The following is a 21810-nucleotide window of genomic DNA, read 5'->3' as shown; positions in this document are numbered from 1 at the left end:
CGTCAAGATAAAAGAGTCGGTCGGTGGGATAGAAAAAACAAAAAACAAAAAAAAAAAATGCTAGATAAGATATCTGCGGAAATTTCACTCGCCTACAGCGGTCTTTCCTTGCTCGCCGTTCGGTGTTCCCGCTTTTTATCGTGTCCGCGAAATTTGTTTGCGGTAATGCATTTCCGATCGCTGGATTCGCAATCCTGGACGCATATATATATTCTTGGCGAGTGACAAACCGCAAAAATTCGAAATCAGCTCGAACCTAGCGAGGAAAGATGAGGGAAGCCTTCGTAATTCATTCATTTGTATAAATATTCCACTCTCGATTTTCCTACAATTCCGTCAGGAAATCTTTGAATCGTTTTCGAATTCCTATGGATTTGAATAGCATAAACAGCTGTTGAATAATATTCTATAGAGTTCTCCATTTTCAGGGAAATTTATGCAGGCTTGTATTTAACACCTTCGAGACCTCTTGTATTTATCGTTTAAAATTGAAACGAATTTAAATTAAAATCTGTGCAATTTTCAATAATAGAAAGTTCTTTCATTTTCGCGTGCGTAAACGTTTTCGAAAGCGAAAAAGAAGCAATCGTTGTACATAGTAATTCATTCTGGTAGGTGTTAATCCGGGAGAATCGTATCGTTTAACGAACAGAAATGTCGACCATCGGAACGAAATGACAGAGTAATGAAGGCAGACAATCATGGAAGCTGCTCTGTGATTAACAGCACCGACCAATGGTTTCATCGAACGGTGTTCAATTCGCGAAATAATTTTTTTCCCGGCTCCCAATTATTCAATGCGATCGCTTTGAAATCTCCCTCGTTGAAATCGCTGTAATCGACGTGGATCAAATGAAAGATTTCCAGCCTCGATTAAACGTAAAATTTGCTCGACTGCAGTTCCACGGTGCATGAGAGATTCTCGCCTCGCGGAACTAATCGATCTTCCTTCTCGATGTCAAGTTTTCTATGTAAAAATCGGAATATTTATTAACGAAAAATACTTGAGAAACGAACAATGCAAAAATTTTCCTCCTCGAATCTAACGACGGTCAATTAAATAACAAATATCACGGTTGGAAGGTTTCTAGGTCGAACCTTACGTCTGAAAAATGTATAATCCCGTAAAAACGAAAGATTTGGACACGATGGGAACGCGAACGATCGTCGACATATGTCGGGAACGAGCAAGAGGATTCAAATTCGCTTGCGAAATTTTATAGGTGTATAAGCGTCATAAATTAGAGAATTGTCCAATAAAAGCGTGCTCGTTGGACGGGGAGGCAACGCGGGCCAAGGGAGGAAAGGTCTTTTGTATAGAAAACGATAGATCAAGCAACGGGGACGCGTACCGGTGCGATATAACTTTTTCGTTGAAAGAAATTCTGAATTTCTTTTCGCCATATATTTCGATGAATCTCGGTGATGGCCGATCGCGAGAAAAAAGGATAAAATTTGGCCAATCTTTTGCTCGGAGTTATGGGTAGCGTACGCGATTGCCCGGCCCCCCGAATTTATGGAGCATCGGCCGGTTGAAATAAAAATTGCTCGTCGACGGGGAACGAGGCTCGAGGCTCGTTCGTTCTTGGACGCTTAATCGCGAGAGGAGAAGTAGGAAAAGGCGATAAGTCGTCGTAGACACGGCAATTGCCTCTTAGATTGTTGCACCAGAGACAGTCATTACGTTAACGGCATCATAAACAGCGATTCAACGACGATACACTGTACCATTGTGTTTCCGCTATTCTGTGCTTTAATAGAGTTCCAAGACGTATAGACCCTGAACAACCCTGAAATACAGCATCCCATTTTTTTCTATCATTTGGTGAACGAGAAATTAGGCTTTTACTCGATTCGATTTATAAATTGCTTTAAGAATAGTCGTACTCGACGCGTCTAAAATAGTAACATTGTTCCAACTATTATACCATTTTACGGCGAGTTACCGTCATCGGTTCCCGAAAATTATACCTTTCTTAGGACTCGGGCAGAAAGTTCTAAAGACTTTCCGATAGTTGGCCCTTCCAGCTGCTCGAGAAGTTTCACGTAATTAGGCTGAGAACGGAAAATCGTAGCTCGATGGGAATGTTTATTGCTCATGCACGTGGACGGAATCGAACGTCATTAGGAGGCCTGCTGGTACCCTCCAATGTTATTTCCATAATCGAAGAATAATGGAAAATCGGGCAAGCAGAAACGACCAATAAACTGTAACCGGCTTAACGAAATTATGAAGACGAACGATCGTGTTTTCGTTGCGTTAGCGAAGACATTTTTTCAATTTTTCTATGAATTTTTATTTCATACGTTGAATTGTTTCATTTTGAGATTAATTTAATTATCATTTCTGCTTATCTCGAAAACACTTCGAAATATTCTCGGTTCTATACCAACTGGATGAAAACGGTAATAGGCTCGCGGGCATTTGTGCCTTAAACCCGAGAAAATCATCGGTAACAGACGAACAATCTCTTATCTTAAGCAAAGAAAGTAACGACGCGTGGAAATGACACGTTATAACGATAAAACTAGACATTCCACGCTCAGTTTCCTCGCGATCCTTCTGCTTGAAGCACGGAACGACGATCACAGAAAATGTTCCACCAGGTACCATTTTCAAATTCGTGTTTGCCTAACGATCTCAAGGTTTGTCAGCGTTTTGACGTTATGGAAAGTCGTTAAGATCATCTATTCGAAGTTTCTGCACTTTCGAAGATGAATCAGGGCTACGTGAAAAAGGATCTTTGATCGTAGAATTTAAGAGCGAAACGTGATATTTATCTATAGGGACTTTGAAGCACTTTCCTCCATCCTCAGGGTTTTTCTGGAACTTCAGGACTTTTTGAAAATAGGAACTTAGAAATTTTCCTCTTCGTCAATTCCCTTCTTGCACTAATTAGAACTAATTAGAAATTAGGATCACAGCTGTGTTATCGAACGTTCAGCTTCGCAAGTGCACATTTGGTTCTCACTTCACCAACAATCCGTTGCAAAACAATTCGTGACTGCAACGGTGCATCGGATCTTGCCTGAATTTCTCACCGCGGCCGCGTAATTTGCAACTCAGCCGGTAATTAATTGTCTCCTGAAATAACAATAAGATAACTGAATCGAAGTGGGGTGCTGTTGTTCCGTCGCTGAACAATGTTGTAACGGATACGGTTATGACGTAGACTTCTTGCGCGTGTAATTAGCAAGTGCATATTGAATCGTTGGTGTCGTGGAATTTCATGGTCTAATTACGGTTCGAGATTGTATTAAATTCGTAAAAAGTAATCAAAGATGGCAGGAATAAATCGTTCACCGCGCGCAATCTCAAGAATTGATAATTTGTCCCGTGGACTGTCCGCTTTTGAACAGCAGAGACAGTGAAAGATTTGCAACAACTTAGCCAATTTATCTCCCGGTAATTTCATCATCCTTTACTGTCACTAGTTTGTCAGCGAGGACAATGCAGCATAGAAGAAGACTTGCAAAATTTCTCCGACGGTATCAGTGAAAACGGGAAGCAATTTGATTCATACAATATACAGCTGGTACTCCGGCGGTACACGCAATCGTGTTCGGATAGTAGGTACATCGTTTTGGCGTGTTGGCCAGGGCTTGGGAAAATATATTGCACTTTCGGGACGAGGTCAGCTGCGACTGTAATTTTGGTACAACATTTATCTCGTGATAACACCGCGGTTGAGATCTTTATTGAGTTGGATCGAAATATATCGAGTTTAAACGATCCCGCGTACCAAAGCAACCCGTTGTATACAAACAGTGCATCCGGTTCGATCTTGTATCCGGCCGTGGAATAATTGGAATCGTTCTGCACAATGGTGGTACGCGACCGGGTGAAAAAGCAGCAGCTTTCCCTGATAAAAACGTTATTCGAAATCTCTCGGCGACTTTGATGCGCAGAATAGATAAAGATTTTCATTTTTCCATCGTCAACGAAAGATTTGCCCTTACAATATCCTTACCTATTTTCTTCTGCGCTCTATACTGCAACAGATCGTACGGAAGTAACCTTAGACCACGGTAGCAGCTTTACTTTCGATAGCTTTTAGCGAGCGATGCAGTTGTTTGAAGTTGGTAGAGAAAAGACGAAATTCCACTTTGGGAGGAACGTCGCCAGGGATGTGATCGATTCGCGAGCTTTTAAGATCGCGACACAATGAGAAACACGATGCCACGGAAGTAGGACGGTTTTAATCGGTAGATAGAAATCTGGGAAACCGCTTCTCCGTATTACGCTCGGTAAGCTCCCATTGTCTACGAAAGACATTTCCGCTTGGCCCTAGATGCATCCTCCAACTTCACCGCCCAACATTGCTTTTCTCTTAAGCGTTCCTTCTTATTCCCTCATTGAGCATCGTTCGATCTGCCAAGGCAATTCCAGAAAAAATTCGTTAAATCCTCGACTTCCTGTAAAAATTTGCAAAATTACGCGTTCGTTGCAAAACTCTTACGATAGCAAACATCGAAAGGTACACGTTTGAAATGAAAAAAAAAGGGCGCTGGACGTATTTTCGATAGAAACGAAACAGTCGGATATAAAAATTTGCTCTGCGCGTTGTGGAAAAATTTCAACGCGTCAAAAAGCAGAACAATACTGCCGGATGACAAAGTTCCATGAATCCGTGAATCGTAATCCTATTCGAGAGATATGACGAATGATCAAATTATTAGATCGGACGAGACAAATCGCGTGTTTCGTATTTTCCGCATTGCAATAGTTTCGCTACACTCGATAATAAACCTCGCGCGTATCCAGGAAATTTTCAAACTCTGCGCGATATTTCTAATTATTTGTCAAACTTCTGGCGTGTCAGCAGTTCGATAATTTATCAACTTCCGTCGGTGGAACGATGATTGAAAACGTTTATTCGATCCGCGTGACGGTCTTCCATTCGTCGACGTTTCACCGTACCGTGGTTCCAAGATAAATGAAAGATACCTCGGAGTTCGGGAACACGGATGAGTTTAACGAAAAGACATTTCAATTTTGCTAAAAGCTTTTATCGATTCCGGGGTCGACGGTTCGTCGTGCGTTTAATACGTTCGTGATCGATTAAATAGAACGACACGGTATAATTTATGCGCGGCTTGCGGTCTATTGTGCGTTTCACCGCGTCGAGCAATGGATACACGCGACAGAGTTTCTATAGGTAGATTTGATTTTATCGGATCGAACCTGATAATGATAGACTGATATTCGTTGGTATATTCATGAGTTTTGGGAATCGATCGAAAAAGGGTGTCGTACATTTGCCACGTTATCATGCAAACAGACCCGATCAAATTTATTTCTCTCGTTCCATCAAATCGTGCACGTTTCTTCGCAAAATTTTGAGGAAACTTTTGAACACTCAAAATTTATCTGCACTCTATACGATTCTTCTGTCAAAGGAAATTAATCCAAGAAAGACCGAGTCTCGTACATACCTTTCGTCTATCAAACCACCCTGAATCGCCGTGAAATTTCTCGTTGTTCAACCACGAACAGAAGCAGGGCAGGGTGTTAGTCGTACCGACTAGCATATTATCGGTTCCCGGGAATTGCTTCGGGCAGACCGTTGTATCCGGGGGCTGACTTTGACCGAGCTGCTGGAAACGCGTTGATCGAACCCGTTGAAACGAGTAACCGGTAGCAATTGAAGCAGGTACGATGGGGTTAGCGCGGAGACGTTGGCCCCGTAGAACCCCATAACAGTAACTGTACCGTGGAAAGGTACGTTGCTGGAAAGGTGGATATAGCCGAGGTTCGTTCATTCGTTGCCGGTCTTTCGCCATCCGTTTTGTCGGACGACGTTCAATTTTCGTGAATCGCGCGGCTACACCCGCACCGGCTCGGATCTCCGGTCTACCGCACGCCCGAAAACGTTTTCCGCTAGCTCGACGTTCGGAAACGGACACAGTTTATGAAACGTACTTGCTCGGTTCACGACGCGTTACTCCTTTGACGTTTTCACGTAACGTATGGGCTTTCGTGCAGAGGTCGGTACGGTTTACGCTCGAACCAACTTCCTACGGGTAATCCTGAATGAAAGTAACGAGTTTTCATTTACGCGACGCGAAATAGAGGTAAAAAAACTGGAGTATTTCAGACAGTTAAATAAAAATTCGAATATCAGGTGAACAGAAGTCACTGGTTTGAAATAAACTACTCTTGGCCTCTTTACTTAAAGACTTTCATAGAAATTTGCTATTCTGAAATTATTCACCGTGTAGTCGTTTGATCGTGTACAGTTTTATCCCTTGTTATCTGTCGGGTACACGCGAGCACGGAGGATAAGGAAAAGGATCTGGAGTTTGCGAAAGCCATCTTTTATTCGTCGTGCAGCTCTTGTGAAGTCGTATGCTGGGTCCTTATGTACGCTTTTAGACCATTCTGGCTACCGCTGTTATTATAGTCGATACTTACTTGAACCACCAAAGCGTTCCTTCTTCGTTCAACCCTCCGCTTTCATAATCTACTTCCCTTGTAAAGTTGCGAAATACCCCAGAGGGAGGTGTTGCAAGCTCGAAACCCGGTGGTTCCTGTGCAAACCTTCATTTTCTCGAGGAAGGACTTAGACGTTAGATCAACCGATGTTTCGTGAGACACACCTTTGTGTTTAACTACGTTTAGCCTTTGTATTTGCATAAAACAGTAACTAAGACCTTTCGCCACTGCTGTTCAGCTAAATCCTTCGATACGAGACTGGGTTCCATGAATTTCAAGCTCATTTATCGTTTAAGCTTCAGGAGTTTACTGAAATCCCGATTCCTTCTCGCACATTCAGTTAACCCTATTGTCTCACCATATCAATTTGAAGTATAAAGTTTAAACGAGCCTAGATTTCTTTGCGTTTGGAAATGAACTGTTTGGTACGAAACGCAATCCAAAGTTTAAGGTATCTCGAGCGTTCAAGTTGAATAACAGGGAAAATTCCTTTGGGAATTGATTTGATTCCCGCGTTCGTGTTCCGAGCAAAGAAACACATCCCCCCAGACACTCGCAGGATTTAATTCCATCGAACGTGTTCCAGCGAACACATGCTCGTCGGTTTGGAAGTTTGTCCGCTTATGAATTCTCAGAAACCGAGGAGAAAGTCGAGGGGTGGTTGGCGCACTGAACGACGAAAGCTTCGTTCGTGGTTCCCACGAGTGTCGTTTCCCACCCTTCGGAAAACGGTCCACCCTTTTACGGGTAATCCCACGAGACCCCGACGACTGTTTTTCATTTGAAATCCTGCGACAGATAAAATACGTATTTATAGCCGATATCGAGAGCCGGCGCATGGCGACTCGTATTTATGGAACAACCTGCTTGCATCCAGAGCGCAGCGCTCGTAAATCGATAACGCTTTACGTGATGTTAGTTTGATTATTCGAATGGGAAAAGCTACCGCGATGGTGAGGTGGTTTCTGTAGGTGTTCGAATGGAAGATCGCAAGAATTGGATTACAGGAAGATCAGATTAGAGTAATGGATGTACCGGTACGTCCTTCTTTATTGAATCGAGACCTGACAGCTTCGAAAATTCACAACTTCAACTTCACCACTTGACAATTTTCAATTTTACAACTTCCCAGTTTTTTAATTTTAACTCCGAGACTTTATCGCTCCATTCCTCGACTTCAACTTTCATTAATCGAAAGATTTCCTTCCTAGAAAGATACTTCGTTAGTGTTACCATTATTATTTTCTATATTTTATATACAACGAAACAGCATTGCTAATCGAATTCTGATAATTTAATCTTTTCTCCGAACAAATGGATGATGGATACGACATAATCCACGTATCATCAAAACGGGATGAAAAGGGCGATCGGTTCGTAGTGAAAATTAATGAATGTTCAATCACTCCTTTTTCCCTTTCAAATTTTCCCTCCATATATTATAAGCTCATGAATCATTCGACTAAAATTCTGTTACAAATTGGAAAGATATCCTGATCAAATATTCGTATTCGTTATAACGGTCCCATGTCAGAGTAGATTAAATGAATTAATACATTCGGAAAGGTGATGATGCGTTTTCATTATAGATCGGTGTGTTTCACGATATTCCTCTTCTTTCGTCGCATCAACGTACAAACCAGTTGGTAGATTACAATCAGACACAAAAGAAGGAATCCTGCGATCTAACTGGAATCTCCTATTCCCTTTTGCATTAGCTGTAATAGGATCGCGGAGACGAGCGATAAAAATTTTCCAATTAAAACGCGTCAGGCCAGGAACGATGCTCTTCTAAGAGGATTAAACGGATCCCGGTGCACCGGTGAACTTCTTCGGATACGAAAAGAGAGACAGACTCGTTGGGATGTTTGAAACGAGGGAAAAAGCAGAGGAAAAAACAAGGTGCACTTATTCGATTCCAAGGGTGGACCAAGTTCTCGTGGGAAGCTAAACTGTTTGCACGAGAAGAGTTCCCTTTCTCCTCGTTCAATCGGTGCCATTTAGCCGAGCAAGAGCAATGATTACTCTTGTCATTACTCGAGGGCTGAAAGCAACCGAGATTCGATTAGCCTTTCGTCTCTCGAGAGATTGAACTCTCGCAAACTCTAGGGTACAACCATCGGAAATGTATCTAGGAAATATTTTATCTAGTTTCAATAATGAAAATGGTTAAAGATTTTACGATGTGACGTGGGTGCGTAATGATCGTGACATTCGGTAACAAATAATAACATTTATTAATAAGATTACATTCGTCGTACCTTCCGTCGTTTTGTCTCAGGAAAAATTCTGAAGGAGGGAAAATAACCCTCCAACTTCAAGGACTAGCTTCAAGAGAACGTCCCTTCGTTACCCTTGACAGTTAGCTGTCCTTCCAACCGAACCGAGGTTCTGGCAATCGTTACTTTTATTGCCTACCCTCGAGTTCGGTCACGCACCCATACAATTTCTAAAAATAATACAAAGCCCCGAAGAACCTTTTTTTCCAAGACGACACGACAGTTCGCCGCAAGATGTTTTTGATAAAAACACGAGGGATTCTTCCGGTTCGCCGGAAATCCGGCCAAGGGACCCCGCGAATTTCCATTAACGAGCACCGTCGACGCGGGCGTTTCCAAAATGTCAGAATCGCTCACGCTTGTCAGACGTAATCGCAGTCTCGTCGGTGCCGAACAAAGGAGCACTTAATCTTACATCGGGTCGGGATCGAATTGATTTTCCGTGGGCTGCGAACGCGAACTCTTAACGGACGTACATTAATTTTCGAGCTCCCATTCAGCTGTCCGTCAACCGGCACTCGCGTTGCATCGCATCGTAATATTTGCCCGTTCCGGTTACGTATCGCGAGTATATTTTCCATTGAAAATTCGCGGGAATGATTTTCGATGACGGTTCGAATTCGTGAAACCGACAGAAAAAGCGAGCGACGATCTACGAGTAGCACTTGCGAACCGATTAAAGAGAGAAAAATCTCCGATATTATATATCTATACCTTTTCTTTTTTTCATACAGGAATTTGATTCAATCGTGAAGGCTCGTTTGGAATTCAATCGAAACGCCTGTGGCTCGATATCTTGCCACGGTACGCGAAATATTGCAGGATTTCGTGAAAATTGAACGTTTTCTGCGTTATATGTACATGCAATCTGTTTGATTGATTATGCGTATACCTGATATAATCGTGCCGATAGACTGTTAATTAATATTTAATGAGGGATTTTGATATTTCATGCGCCGATTGGATGCACGCGAGCGATTAACGTCGATTGCATTGCAATGAGCGAGGAAATGAAAAGAAAAAAGATATTTAGCATTCTCAATCAATCGTTAAACAATATTGAAATCGTATCTGAAGGTGCGTTTTCGCAAGGAAAGTCGTATAAAACTGTCATGAAAATGCGAGACCCCATTTATAGCAATTTGCAAGACTATTTACACGCGGCGGTGATACGTGCCGTCTATAAAAACGCAATATCCCGGCCAATGCAGAGCTGGAAAGATCTTGGGAGATTTACGGGTCTCGGAAGTACCCTGATGTTTGATTTGACACCCTTTGCTGTAAGTTTGCTCGTTCGAAAAGCGAACTCACGTGCACGCACATACGTCGCGTTCTTTATTTATGAGCCGCGATTTTATAGTCGAATCGTTTCCCTCAGACCGAGCGTATCCGACGTTTATTTTTTATTTCGCGAATCTGATCGCGGCTGTTCGTATTTACGGTGTCTACGTGGCTTCCGGTTCCGACATCCAATAGAACCCTTGAACAACGTGGAAGTTGTCTTACAAAATATTGACTATCTATGCCTGGAATTATATTCAGTAAAAATTATAATTTTCTGCACGATACCGAATTCGATGCGAATTCTAACCAGGTCGTTTAGGACAAATTAGTGATTGAAACACTTTTGCAAATCCGATTACAGTATTTGATTAATCCATTGTGAACCGGTTACATCGGTTTACAGATTGGTTAGCCGATCGAATACCAATTGAAAATTAACGGGCAATCACGATGCGTCCGATTGCTTTGGAGAATCGGTCGATTTTCAGGAAATCGAATACCGTCTCGTTTTTCCTCTTAGCCACAAACCATTCGAGGTTTCGAAGTGAACAAGCTTTCGTCGAATCGACACGGCCAGGTTTTCAGGAACAAAATAGAAAAAAAGAAGGATGTCCAGAAGGATTGTGTCGTCGACGAACCGCGTCACCTGCGTTCGCTCTGCTTAATTATTTAAACTTTTGCCGCGGCTGGAAATTGGTTTTAATTAATTCTAACTTTCGTTACGTGTCTCTGCGTCGTCGGGCTCGAATTTAATAAACTGAATTTGACGGTACATTTTGTGGATTTTGGGAAGGAAAAAAAGGCAGCAGGAACCGACCGAACAGCGGGTCAACGTGGCCGTGCATTTTGATTAACCTCCCTTCGCGTGCCATCGAATCGACGATCGCGAGGGAAATTTCCAACTATTACCTCTGTTTGACGGCTAAGTTTTTCTCTAATCTTTCATTTTTCTTTTATTTAACTGATTAACTGTCATGGAAGTTGTTTGAAAATGATTAGAATTTGAAATGAAATTATTATTCCGATTCAAACTTTTCAACATTCGTTCTTTCGTTGTAAGAAAAAAAGAAAAGCGTTCGTCTAGTTTGGACGCGTAATCTGGATAAGAAAATTTTGCAGGATTTCCGAAAGTTTTCCTGTCTTTGATTCCACTCGGAGCGGCAGTGAAAATACCGCGAAAGGGGTTACATGAAAGTGTTCGCGCGAATCGTTTGACTGTCATCGCTCTTTTTCCTTTCGTTTTTCCTCATAATAGAGTTTCGCCGGTCCTCCAGAATTCTCACAAGCGGCAGCAATTAAAATCTTTAAGCCCTTTGATCGTCGAGCGTGACTGCGTTTCGAAGCGGGGCCGGTTTCCACGCGAATTTACCCTTCAGCTTGAACCGCTTTCGAAACTGTATAAATGAAAATTTTCCTCCAAGTATGTTCCCATTTTATCGAGGATTTTTTTAACGTCTTTCATTCTTTCTTCCTCTGCCAGGCCTCTTGGAAGTCGAGCATTAGTCGTGTTAATTAAGTAGTTTAACTTACGAGTACCGTGCCCCTTTCAGCTTGGCGAAACTTGAAAAAATTTCGGAACACTAACACCAGGAAATTTATTTTATCATCGCATTCGAACTTATAATTGTGTGAAATTTAGAAAACGAAATTAGTATGAAATACGAGATTTCATTAAAATCGTGGCTCTCTTCATGGTCCGTCGTCCGAGGATTAAAGCAAAGGATTGCTAAATCTACGTTTATCTAACAGAAAAAGTCGTACTATGTTTTTTTTTTTTCATTCAAAGGCAATCGAATAACCCTTCATATATCATTCACGAGAGATTCTTTCGCACCCTTAAAAGCAAAGTTTATACACCGGTTCAATATTTACCGTCACGAAGCAGCCTGAATCCAACGGCGAAAGAGGAACCTCCCTCCCGCTTTCGACTTTACGCGACCGTCATCCGTGTTTCCCGGGGGTTAACGAGCGTTGTTTGTCGAATAATATTAAACCATCGCAGCCGATGCAACCGAGTAACGTAAACATTCGTTCAAATATTTGCTCGTAGCTTGGTGGAAACAATTTTTTTGAAACATTTTCATCCGCTGTTGCACAATCATACCATCTATCCACAGGTATGCTCTCCTGTTGCAACAAGAACTTTATAGTCGTACGTAAAATTGCTTGAAAAATGACTGCTGTATTGTATTTACTTTTTAAAATATGAATATCATTACTCCGAGTAATTTCGCTATACGTGAAATTAAAAACGTTTAATTGGCAAAGTGTGTTCAGTGTCTTTAAAAAAAGAGAAAAAAAGGGGTATTTCCATCATCCTCCGAGCAAACAAGAAAAATCGTTATCGGCTCTCGAATAACAGGAACGCAAACTCTTCGGTAACGTAGGTCGTTCGTCGTTTGAACGACGATGTAGCTGGAAAACGGGATCCTCTTACGGTTCTTAATAACGAGAATCGAGCCGTTGTTAATTGCGCGTTCCGATCGAGAAATCGAACGGTGTCGCGTTTCGTTTCTATTTCGCGCCTCGATATCGACTCGATCGGGTGTAATTGCCGGTAAATCGACGCGGTGTCGCGTTAACGAAACGGATCGTTGTTCCACGAAAACAATTAATCTTCCTTTATCGGGATTCAATCGTCGACTTTTCCGCGCTTCCCTCGCGAACGATCGTCGAAATGACAAACAACTACTTCTGTTCGAGAGCTGAGTGCTTTCGATTCTTTTGCCACGATTCGATGTTCGAGTATCGATAATGGTTCGTCGAAGCTGTGTCGCGAGAAGAGACTGCCTCGTTTGCCTTACGCCTACGATCGCTTGTTTATTATTAGCAGAGCTAAATAAAGAGATTTTCTTTTTTTTTCGGCTATGATTGAGTATCGCTACTAGACCGTTGGCATTATTTCTGGATATACTACTTGCCGCGGTGTAACGTTCCCTGAACTTGCAAGTGTCGCATGTCGATTTCCATACACTTTTAGTAGAATATTTTATGATCTCGCATCAATTGCAATCGTAGAATAAAACTGAACGAAAATTGCGTACTTGAAAGTTTAACTACTCCATCGTGGAACGAATAAAGAGGCAGCTTGCTCGTAGCGTGGAACTTTTAATTACAGTTCAGATTACTGGAAGAACGCCTTTTATACGCTCTTCGACAAAGTATCAGCGTGTAAGGTTGAAAATCACCGAAGTAATTCTTGGACTCTTTACCGCGAGAGACGTAGAAAAGTAGAAGGTTCCTTGAAGTCTCGCGAAATCGAGCCGCGAACGCCTGGCCACTTCATTATGAAACATTAATCGTCCACTCGAAACGGCCGTTTCCACGGCCGGAAGGCACTCGAGGCTCGTTTGCCTTTCGCAATCTTGCATTCGCGAAAGGAACTCGGCTATTTGCAAACGCGATCACGCGGTCAATTTATTAGCGCGAAATCGAGCCGAGGGTGTTCCCCGACCAGCGGAGATACGCGCGAGCCACGTCGTCTGTAACATTCGTCTTCCCTTGACAAGGCAGCAAATTGCTTTAGAGAGCATCAAATTAATACTGTCGGACAGGCACAGCTGTTACCGAGTAACCGTCTAAGAAAGTGTATCTCCCTTGGTTACATTGATTTCTAACACGAATACCCAATTTCAAGTATAGTTCGCGGAAGCTTGTTGGATCACGATGAAAGTCGAAACGGATGAATGAAAGTACTCGCGAACTTTACGTCGCGTCGCTAATATTCGTAAATCAGCCAGCAGCATGTCTTATCGATCGATTAAGTTCGACGCAAAAGGCCGATAAGAGTGGAAGCATGGAAAGTTTGACTCGTCCTGGTATCCGACCAACCATCGTGTTCCTCGCATAACCCATAAGATTTCCCACGAGCCTCGTTGTTCATTCGTACACCGCGGGTGACTATCTCACGGTGTTCACCAGACATCGCAACTTTGATATTCGAAACAATATCCGTCGGTGTTGCGGAAGACTCGTTTTGTTTCGCAGCGCGAAACGTTTGCGTTCCTTCATTTTATCGTGACACTTGCAATAAGAAAATGCAAATGAGACCTTTGCTCTGCCGGTCCTCTATGGAGCGTACTTTCTATGCAGATGTACCGTGCGAAGGAAAAATGTAAAAGGGTACCTCGATATTTGAAAATATTTTCAAGTTTGATTTCAACTGTTCCAAATACGTTTCACGAGAGGACATCGGCGGGGAATGGTTTAAACCACTGCTTGGATCGGTAATTGGAGGAATTTCATTGCGTCGCTCACGTACGGAGCAACGAATCGTTACCCTTAATTACGCTATTCGATTACGAGAGTGTAGCCAGTCGAATTTCCGTACACGAGACACGTTCGACGAACAGCCGTCAACGTGATATACGCTACGTCGTCGCGCGATTGAGATTCAATGTGCTGCCGACTATAATCGGGTATACGTTGAACGGAGGGAATGCAGGCTGACAGGGAAGGAGGAATATTCGTCCGTCTTGAGCAACAGCATCGAGTTTCTACTCGGATGCTGTGCCAGGTGTCGCTTAATTTCAAACCAGACTCAAATTGTTCGGCAAATACGAACATCAATACGTCGAGTTGCTAAGCAATTCATCTTCTTCTTCTTCAAAAACGCTTTTCATTGTCTTCAGAATCTATTGAAAGCTTTTGTCTTTCAAGTATGCCGACTATTCTTCTTTTTATTACATTCGTTCAGACCGCTATGGCAAGGTTTAGTTTCTTCCAGCAAACAATCGCTCAAGGTGCTAAGATAACACTGTCAGGGGCGTATACATCTCGGCGTGGTTCATTGCTTGGCAATAAGGAAAAGAACTGTTGAAAAGAAATTCCTTTCCAGAAGTTCAATACCGACGCAACGGAACTCTCGAGGAACAACACGATAGACCGCGCAGTAGTTCTCTGGCTTCGTCAAATTCACTAAACCAAGCCGAGGGAACTTTGTTCCTCCGGTAAACTTCCCCTATCATGCTCCTCTATAGACACCAGGGATGCGTCCGTAGAGTCGGCGACGCACGGCTCAGAATTGCATGCGTCTTTCATAAGGGGAACTACCCAAGTGTTACACTCACTTATTAATGAAACTTTGCCAGCTTGTAGAGCTCGTCGAGCTGAACACGCCTATACCCCCTTTTGGGGGCAGACGGCTAATTGTTTAAAAGATATTAACAATTACAGTTAGTTACTCCTTATATTCTGAAGTATAGTATGACAAACTCACACATACAACTCACAATCTAGAGATCCACGGTTCAAATCCTTGGTTCCTAACATATTTTTTTTTATTTAATGATAATTTGTCTCTTTTTGAATAACTATTACATAAAAATTATCATAAAAAAAAAAAAAAAAATTGTTGGTAACCAAGGATTTGAACCGAGGACCTTCCGATTGCGAGTCATGGATCCGCTCCGTGGTTAAACACATGACTCGCAATCTGAAGGTCCTCAGTTCAAATCCTTGGTTCCCATTTTTTTTTTTTTTTTTTATTAAAATGATAATTTGTCTCTGTGTAACATTTGGGTAGTTCTCCGTATCAGTCCTCGATTAAAAGTCACAGTTAAGATGATTCAGACGACGCGAAGAGGGAAACGGCTTTAGAATCTCGTTTCTTTAATTTCAACCTCATTTTTATGGCACGCTCCGCTTTATATCGTCGCACAGCCTGCGTATTTTTGTCGCGCATATCAGTGGGTACTAGGAAAACCGAATGAGCCAGCTTTTGTGCGACAGCGAAGCTCCTCTACTTGTCCATAGAAAGAGGAAACTATGCCCGCGTATCTGGCGTTGCAGCGATAGAAAATGAAATATACGAGCTGGAGCGTGCGATGTTTTCATTGAAGAAGGCCCGCGCGTCGTATCACAGAGGTGGATTTGAAAGCGAATTCGTCTATCGGATGCTTCTTTGAATCTTTGAACGATCTTTTTCCCTTTTCACCGTCAACGTGTGATTTCTTCTCCTTCTGCTATAGGCTAGAACCAATTTGGCATTCGAAGTAGCGATAAAGTGACTTGGGCAAACATCAAAGATCTATAGTACGAGAACGTAGAAGATACGAGGTAGGAATTTCACCGACAAAACCCGTGAACATCCTCTGAAAGAAGTTGACTGACACGAAAATTACAGCAACGTAGAGAAATAACACAGCTACGTTAGTTTTCGTAAGCAAGATTTGTCGTGCGTGTTTTTCGCCAGCCATGGTTCACGGGCTTTTCTCCCCGAGGAGAATCTTCGTTGGCTTCTTCGTTGTCACGGAGTAAGACGAAAGTTAGCGGGTCGTCGCGATGGCTTAACGCGTTCCACGGTGATGAAGTGTTTCTTTGCAGTTTTAGCCGGTTAAACTGCGAAACTCGCGTGCTCTGCGTCGTCCGCGGCTTTCCAGAGTTTCTAGCCTCGACTCCACGGATGGGTTTCAACGGAATTACTTTGGCCCATCTTAGCGGCTTCCGGTGGAGAACTTTGCTCCGCTGGCTTTCGTTTCGCTTCCTTTTAACGACCAATTTTCTTTTTCTAAACGAACACACGTTTCTATATTTCATCATCAAACATATATCGTGTCTATTATTTTCTAACGCGATCGTTTACTATCGTTTCTCTCTGTATTTTACAACAAGAATTTCTCAACACCGGATACTTTTTCGAATGGAAGCCACTTGAAGCTGCCTCTGTGTCGACTTTCACTGGAAAGCGTTCGTTCTTTTTCCTCGTACGTCGACTCGAAGCCCCTTTTTTCCAACTGCCAGTTCAAACGGGCAAAAGAAGGAAATTTAGCGAACTAACGACACTCGGGAGCATTGTACGACCTGTTCGCCATTGTAAAAAGGATTGACCGCTCATGACCAACTTCTAGCCGTTGCCGCTTCGACCGAGTGACGAGAAAAAGGAGGAGAAAATTGAAAAGAGTCCAAAAAGGCCGATAGAATGGTGTTACTTGGACGCCAATAATGTCTCTGTCGCCGTTACTTCTCAACAGATTTATCATTCGACTCGATGGCTAGCTTGCAATTGTCTTCTTTGCAAATTTCATTTTTCAATTCAAGCTTTCGTTTCATTCGTTTATTTAAAAATTGCATTTAATCGACAATGTGTCTTGTGGTTTCTTAAAAAAAAAAAGAACTTCATCGAGATCTCTTTGATGGGCGGATCGATGGTGCCCAATGCATGGGACGCGAGGCGACGCGACGCTACCAGCCGGAGACGCCGACACACGGTATTTGCGTTGGACGAAACACACGCTAATGGCTTTAACTTGCTCGAAGCGCTGGCACCGAGTTGGAAATTCTCCAGGCAACTCTCCTCGGTGCTCTTCCTCCTGGCCTCTATTCTCTTCGGGTACAAGCCGGACTACTGGGACGCGTCGCATGTTCCCGGGCTTCCGTTGCTCGATTTAACGGAAACTGATTACGAGAGCGAGCCCGGCGACGATAAAACGAACAGAACATCACGAACCAGTGGAAAGATCCTCGAGCCAGCAATTTATGGGCTGCATTGCATTTGTTGTAGAATTCCCTGTTTAGACAAAAATTTCAACTCTCTATTTTCTCCGATCCCAAACTAATTTTCAGACCTTTTCCTCTTACCATCGCGTGGCTAGAGCTTTTCTACTTGCGAATACAAGTGGGATAAGTAAAAGTTCGTATCGGTTCGAAAATTGCTTGCTTCTGGAAGATTGTAGAGACGAGAGAAACTTTTTCTCCTATTAACGTTTAGGAGGTTTATGTTAGGTGGTGAGTTGAAAGACAGAATGTTGGGTATGAACACGTGTGTTACCACCCTCTATAGGGGTAGGAGTTTCCTTTAGGGAGGGTGGAATAGTCTTTTTAGGGTTGAAATTTCAGGGTTCAAAGTTCGAGGGTTAAGGTGGGGGGGAAGTAAGGTGAAACAGTAGAAGACACGAAGGAAAGTCAAACATCTTAAGGAAATTAATTAAAAAGAAAATGAGAATAGGATGAATTTCTTTATTTGAAATTTCATTGCTCTTTGTGTACAAACATAAATACCATGTGTTCGAATCGATCTGAACATTTGTGCTCGTCAGAATTAATTACACGAATATTTGGACAATTACACTATCGCTACGATAACATCATTAATGCAAGTGATAATAATGTCAGCAACGTTAATAGGAATCATTTCCTTGTACCGGCTTCGAAACACGAGCCGCAAAATAAACTACACGGTGAAATCTCGCTGGCGCAGAATTAATTATCATTACAGACGGATGTGCACTTATTTTCCGGTCGAATAGCCAGAAACGTCGGCCACTGTACCGTTTAATCGCGTAATTACAAGGCACCCGCTTGCAGTTGTGTGAATTTCCACCGGAGACTTCTCTGGGAAACTCGTTTCTCCTCGATCGTTCCCCTGGTTCTCTAACTAATTTAAATAAGTGAAACGAAAAATGAGATGGAGAAGTTTGAAATGATAATTTGCAAATTATTCGCGTGCCATGTTTCGTCGGTCGATTGGAAAATAACATTTCCCGACAAGTATTTGTCTTAGAAATGTCTGGCACGATCTGATTTCGATCGAGATCGCGAATTAACCAGGTTGTAGAGGAACAAAACGAGCGAGTAACAACGGATACGCGGTGCACGTGGAAACGTCAAACACAATTAGAGGTATCCGATGTAAACACGAGCCAAGGAACTCCCTTGCGGCGGCAAATGATGCGGAGAACCTCAAAATCGACTGATTTTACCCAGCTTCACGGTGGCTCGAGCAATTACCGAACGTTTCCACGTAACAACACGGTCTTATTCCACGAACACACGGTGCAAGTCTGCTAATTGCAAAACAAGCAACCCCTCTCGAGACACTTTCTACCATGTTGCTGCTTTCCGCTGGATTTCCGTTTGATCTTTCGCGAATAAACATTCTTTGTGTTCTGATCCTTGAACCATATCAAATTCACCGATAAAATTATATTTTATTCGAAATTATTCGAGTCATCGCTTTGTACCATCTCCACTAATTGCTTCGTCAAACTATTTTTCAATTTCCATTTTTTCTTTCATTCCTTAAAAAATCAATCGTATCCACTAAGTATACCTGACATCATTATTTCACAAAATGTTAACACGGCTCTGACAAAGGAAACAGCAATTTCATCAGAAAAGCTTTGCACGTTCGCGTCACCCTTCACGAGTCCCACGAGTCGAGGGAATCAATCCATGGCCGCACGTTGTGCAAACAGCTAGAAAATCGGAAATAGAACGAAGAGGATGGTTGACGGTGTAACGGAGATAGAGGGGGTAGAAAAAAAAAAAGAATGAGAAAATTCGTGAACGAGGACTGTGGTTGTACACGATGGTTGTTGCGTGATTAGCCGCTTTGCTCGTCAACAACGAACGATCCATCGAAAAGGCAGAAAGTTTTCCAGATAGACGACACGGGGTGTACACGCGTGGATTGTCGTGTTCGATTCATCAGATTGATTGGTGCACTTGGAACCACGATGGAAACCACCGGTTTACGCTTCAACCCCGAACAGTTGATCGGAGAATTTGTAATGTCGATAGCCAGCGTTTTCGTGTCGCTCGTGCTTGTACGCACGGTCATCTTCGTGTAAACCAGGCTTTGGCCACTCCGTGTCACCAGGGCTATTTTATCGCTTGTTAGGCCAAATTTTTAACTCCTACAATTGAATCAGGCTTTTCAGGACGCTACGGCAAATACGCTTGCATTAAATATTGTGTTAGAGTTCTGTTCTAGATTTAAGGGAAATCTTAGCTCTGCGCATGACTTTGATGGGTGCAGAATAATGTCGCGTTCGCGGGTCTAGTTATTTTCCCGGTGATCCAGGATGAGGTGGCTTTAGCCTGGGATTATGAGCGACCCGATCGCAGCTGCGAATATCGGCTGTTTCCTCGTGAACTAGGCCCTGACACTGATTCGCAATAACGTTTCGATAGATTGGATCCTTGTCAAGAAATATATCCATTTAATAATATTTTGTAGTACGCTGAACATTAAGATAAGACTTTGATCACCCGATTCGCGTTTGGACATTGAATGAAGTATCGGAAATGCAAAGAGTCATTTGAGATTTAAGAAGATTAAAGGAGAAATATTGACTGATGGATTAAATCTGTGTTTAATCTGATTTCGGAACTTTAGTTTATTTTATTAAACACTCTTTTTTATAAAAATTTAAGCTTAAACTTTGATAATTAACTTTTGAAAAAGCGTAAAATTTAGAAAATACAAAATTATATCAAACGCGGTGGCTCTCTCCATGGTCCGCCGCGCCGTCAGAGGATTAACACATTCGCTATCGTCGTCGCGTAATTTTTCATCCATCCGTAACTCTGTGTCATTCATTCATACATTAATTTAAAGTCTTAATTCACCGTCTAAATCAGAGACGTTAAGAAAAGTGGAGGAAGACAAAGTACGACGCGAGATTCGAGCAAGGATATCTCGAAGTTCGAAGCGAAGCAAAGTAAGTGTAATTTATAGTTCCACATCGGGTAGTGGCAATGAATCGCAGCTGATATCCGAGCCAGTCGACCGATTTCGAAACTCTGTTCGTTCGCAAGCAGGGCAAGATCAAAGTTAACTCTCTGGTTCGGTGGACCGCAAGGCGATAAAACGTACATCGTTGAAAATGGAGTAGGATATCGGCGAATGTATGTAGCTCACGTGGTAGAACACGTAACGTTACCGTTCACCTTGCCAGACAAGACAGGAATGGGTCATCTCGAAACAGGAGACAGAACACCGAAGGGAGATCTCGAATTTCAACCATCCACCGGAATGATTATACTCACGGGTCGTAGGTGAGAGAGACAATTGCATGGCCTCCGTGACGCTATCGGTATCCTGCCACGTATGTGCATTTACGTGTGTGCTCTGTGTAACTCGATGTATAAGCCGATCAGAAATTGTAACCCGTCAAGTATCGCTGTATCAAGCGGGAACCGTGTTAGCCCGTACAATACCTGACCAGGAATTTCGAATTCAAGATTCTCAACTGAAACGAGGCCAAGGATCAAGAACTTGAACATAATTGGAGGTTAACTTTCAGATTTTCCACTTTATTTGAATTCTTAAAATGGATTTTGGTAAAATAATATTTTTTATTTTCGACGCGATATCCAAATAAGAAGTTCAAATAACAATTATCTACATAAAATAGTTTTCTTCTGTTTCAGATCGAGGCGGTAGAGTAACGTCACCACATCGATCGGTCCCTCCCGATGCTCCATTCATCCCCTGCAAAGCCAAAGGTCGGACAGGCAGGGGTCACAGAAGAATCGGGGTAAGTCCAAGTTCCCTTTCCGTCGATTATTTTTCCACGAGAAATCGCCAGTCGGTTAGCAGTGCGAAAGTTACTCCGAGTTAGCCGATGTTTTCTTCGAATCGAGGAGAAACGCGTTCGAGTTGGCGGAAACTTTTTGGCGCGATTCCACCTCGTTCTCGGTTTCGACGGCCGCTCGCAATTCCGACGACGATCTTTCGCTAGCGTTAAACGTGAAGGATTTGTCGCGAACGGTAACGAGCGCGGCCTATTTTCCCGTCGAACGACACGCTCTGTGCGGAAAGAGTTCGATGTATTATTTCGTGGATGATAGTTCAGCCAGATGTATGGACACGGTACACAGGGGAACGTTTTCTAAAACTGTGTTTTCTGGCACAATGGACCGTGAAATTGTTGGCAACGCTCTTAATAAATCTCGTCATAAAACGAAGCTATCCGTGATATTTCATCCCTGTTAAATCGCGACCAGCACCACCATTACTTTGTACTTACTGCTCTTGAAGGATCACCGAGTAACGGGGCTTCCTCGTCTGCTGATTGATCGAAAAAA

The 21810-nt window shown here is 42.7% G+C and overlaps 1 protein-coding gene across 2 annotated transcripts in view; it reads left to right on the top strand.

The window, feature by feature from the left end:
- LOC117601239 (uncharacterized) overlaps positions 1–21810 on the top strand; it is a 153503-nt gene that overhangs the window by 29237 nt on the left and 102456 nt on the right. The window contains exons 1-2 of one of the 2 annotated variants that reach the window (XM_076693019.1): positions 15504–20441; positions 20542–21260. The gene's annotated coding sequence lies outside the window, so the exon portion shown is untranslated. Of the gene's footprint in view, positions 1–15503; positions 20442–20541; positions 21261–21810 lie in introns of those variants that run through there. The other variant, XM_034317762.2, reaches the window with a different exon arrangement.

The sequence above is a fragment of the Osmia lignaria genome, chromosome 16 (genome assembly GCF_051020975.1).
Source record: "Osmia lignaria lignaria isolate PbOS001 chromosome 16, iyOsmLign1, whole genome shotgun sequence".
NCBI lineage: Eukaryota > Metazoa > Arthropoda > Insecta > Hymenoptera > Megachilidae > Osmia > Osmia lignaria.
The sequence above is the reverse complement of the archived record's forward strand: the minus strand, read 5'-3'. Positions and strand labels throughout refer to the sequence as shown.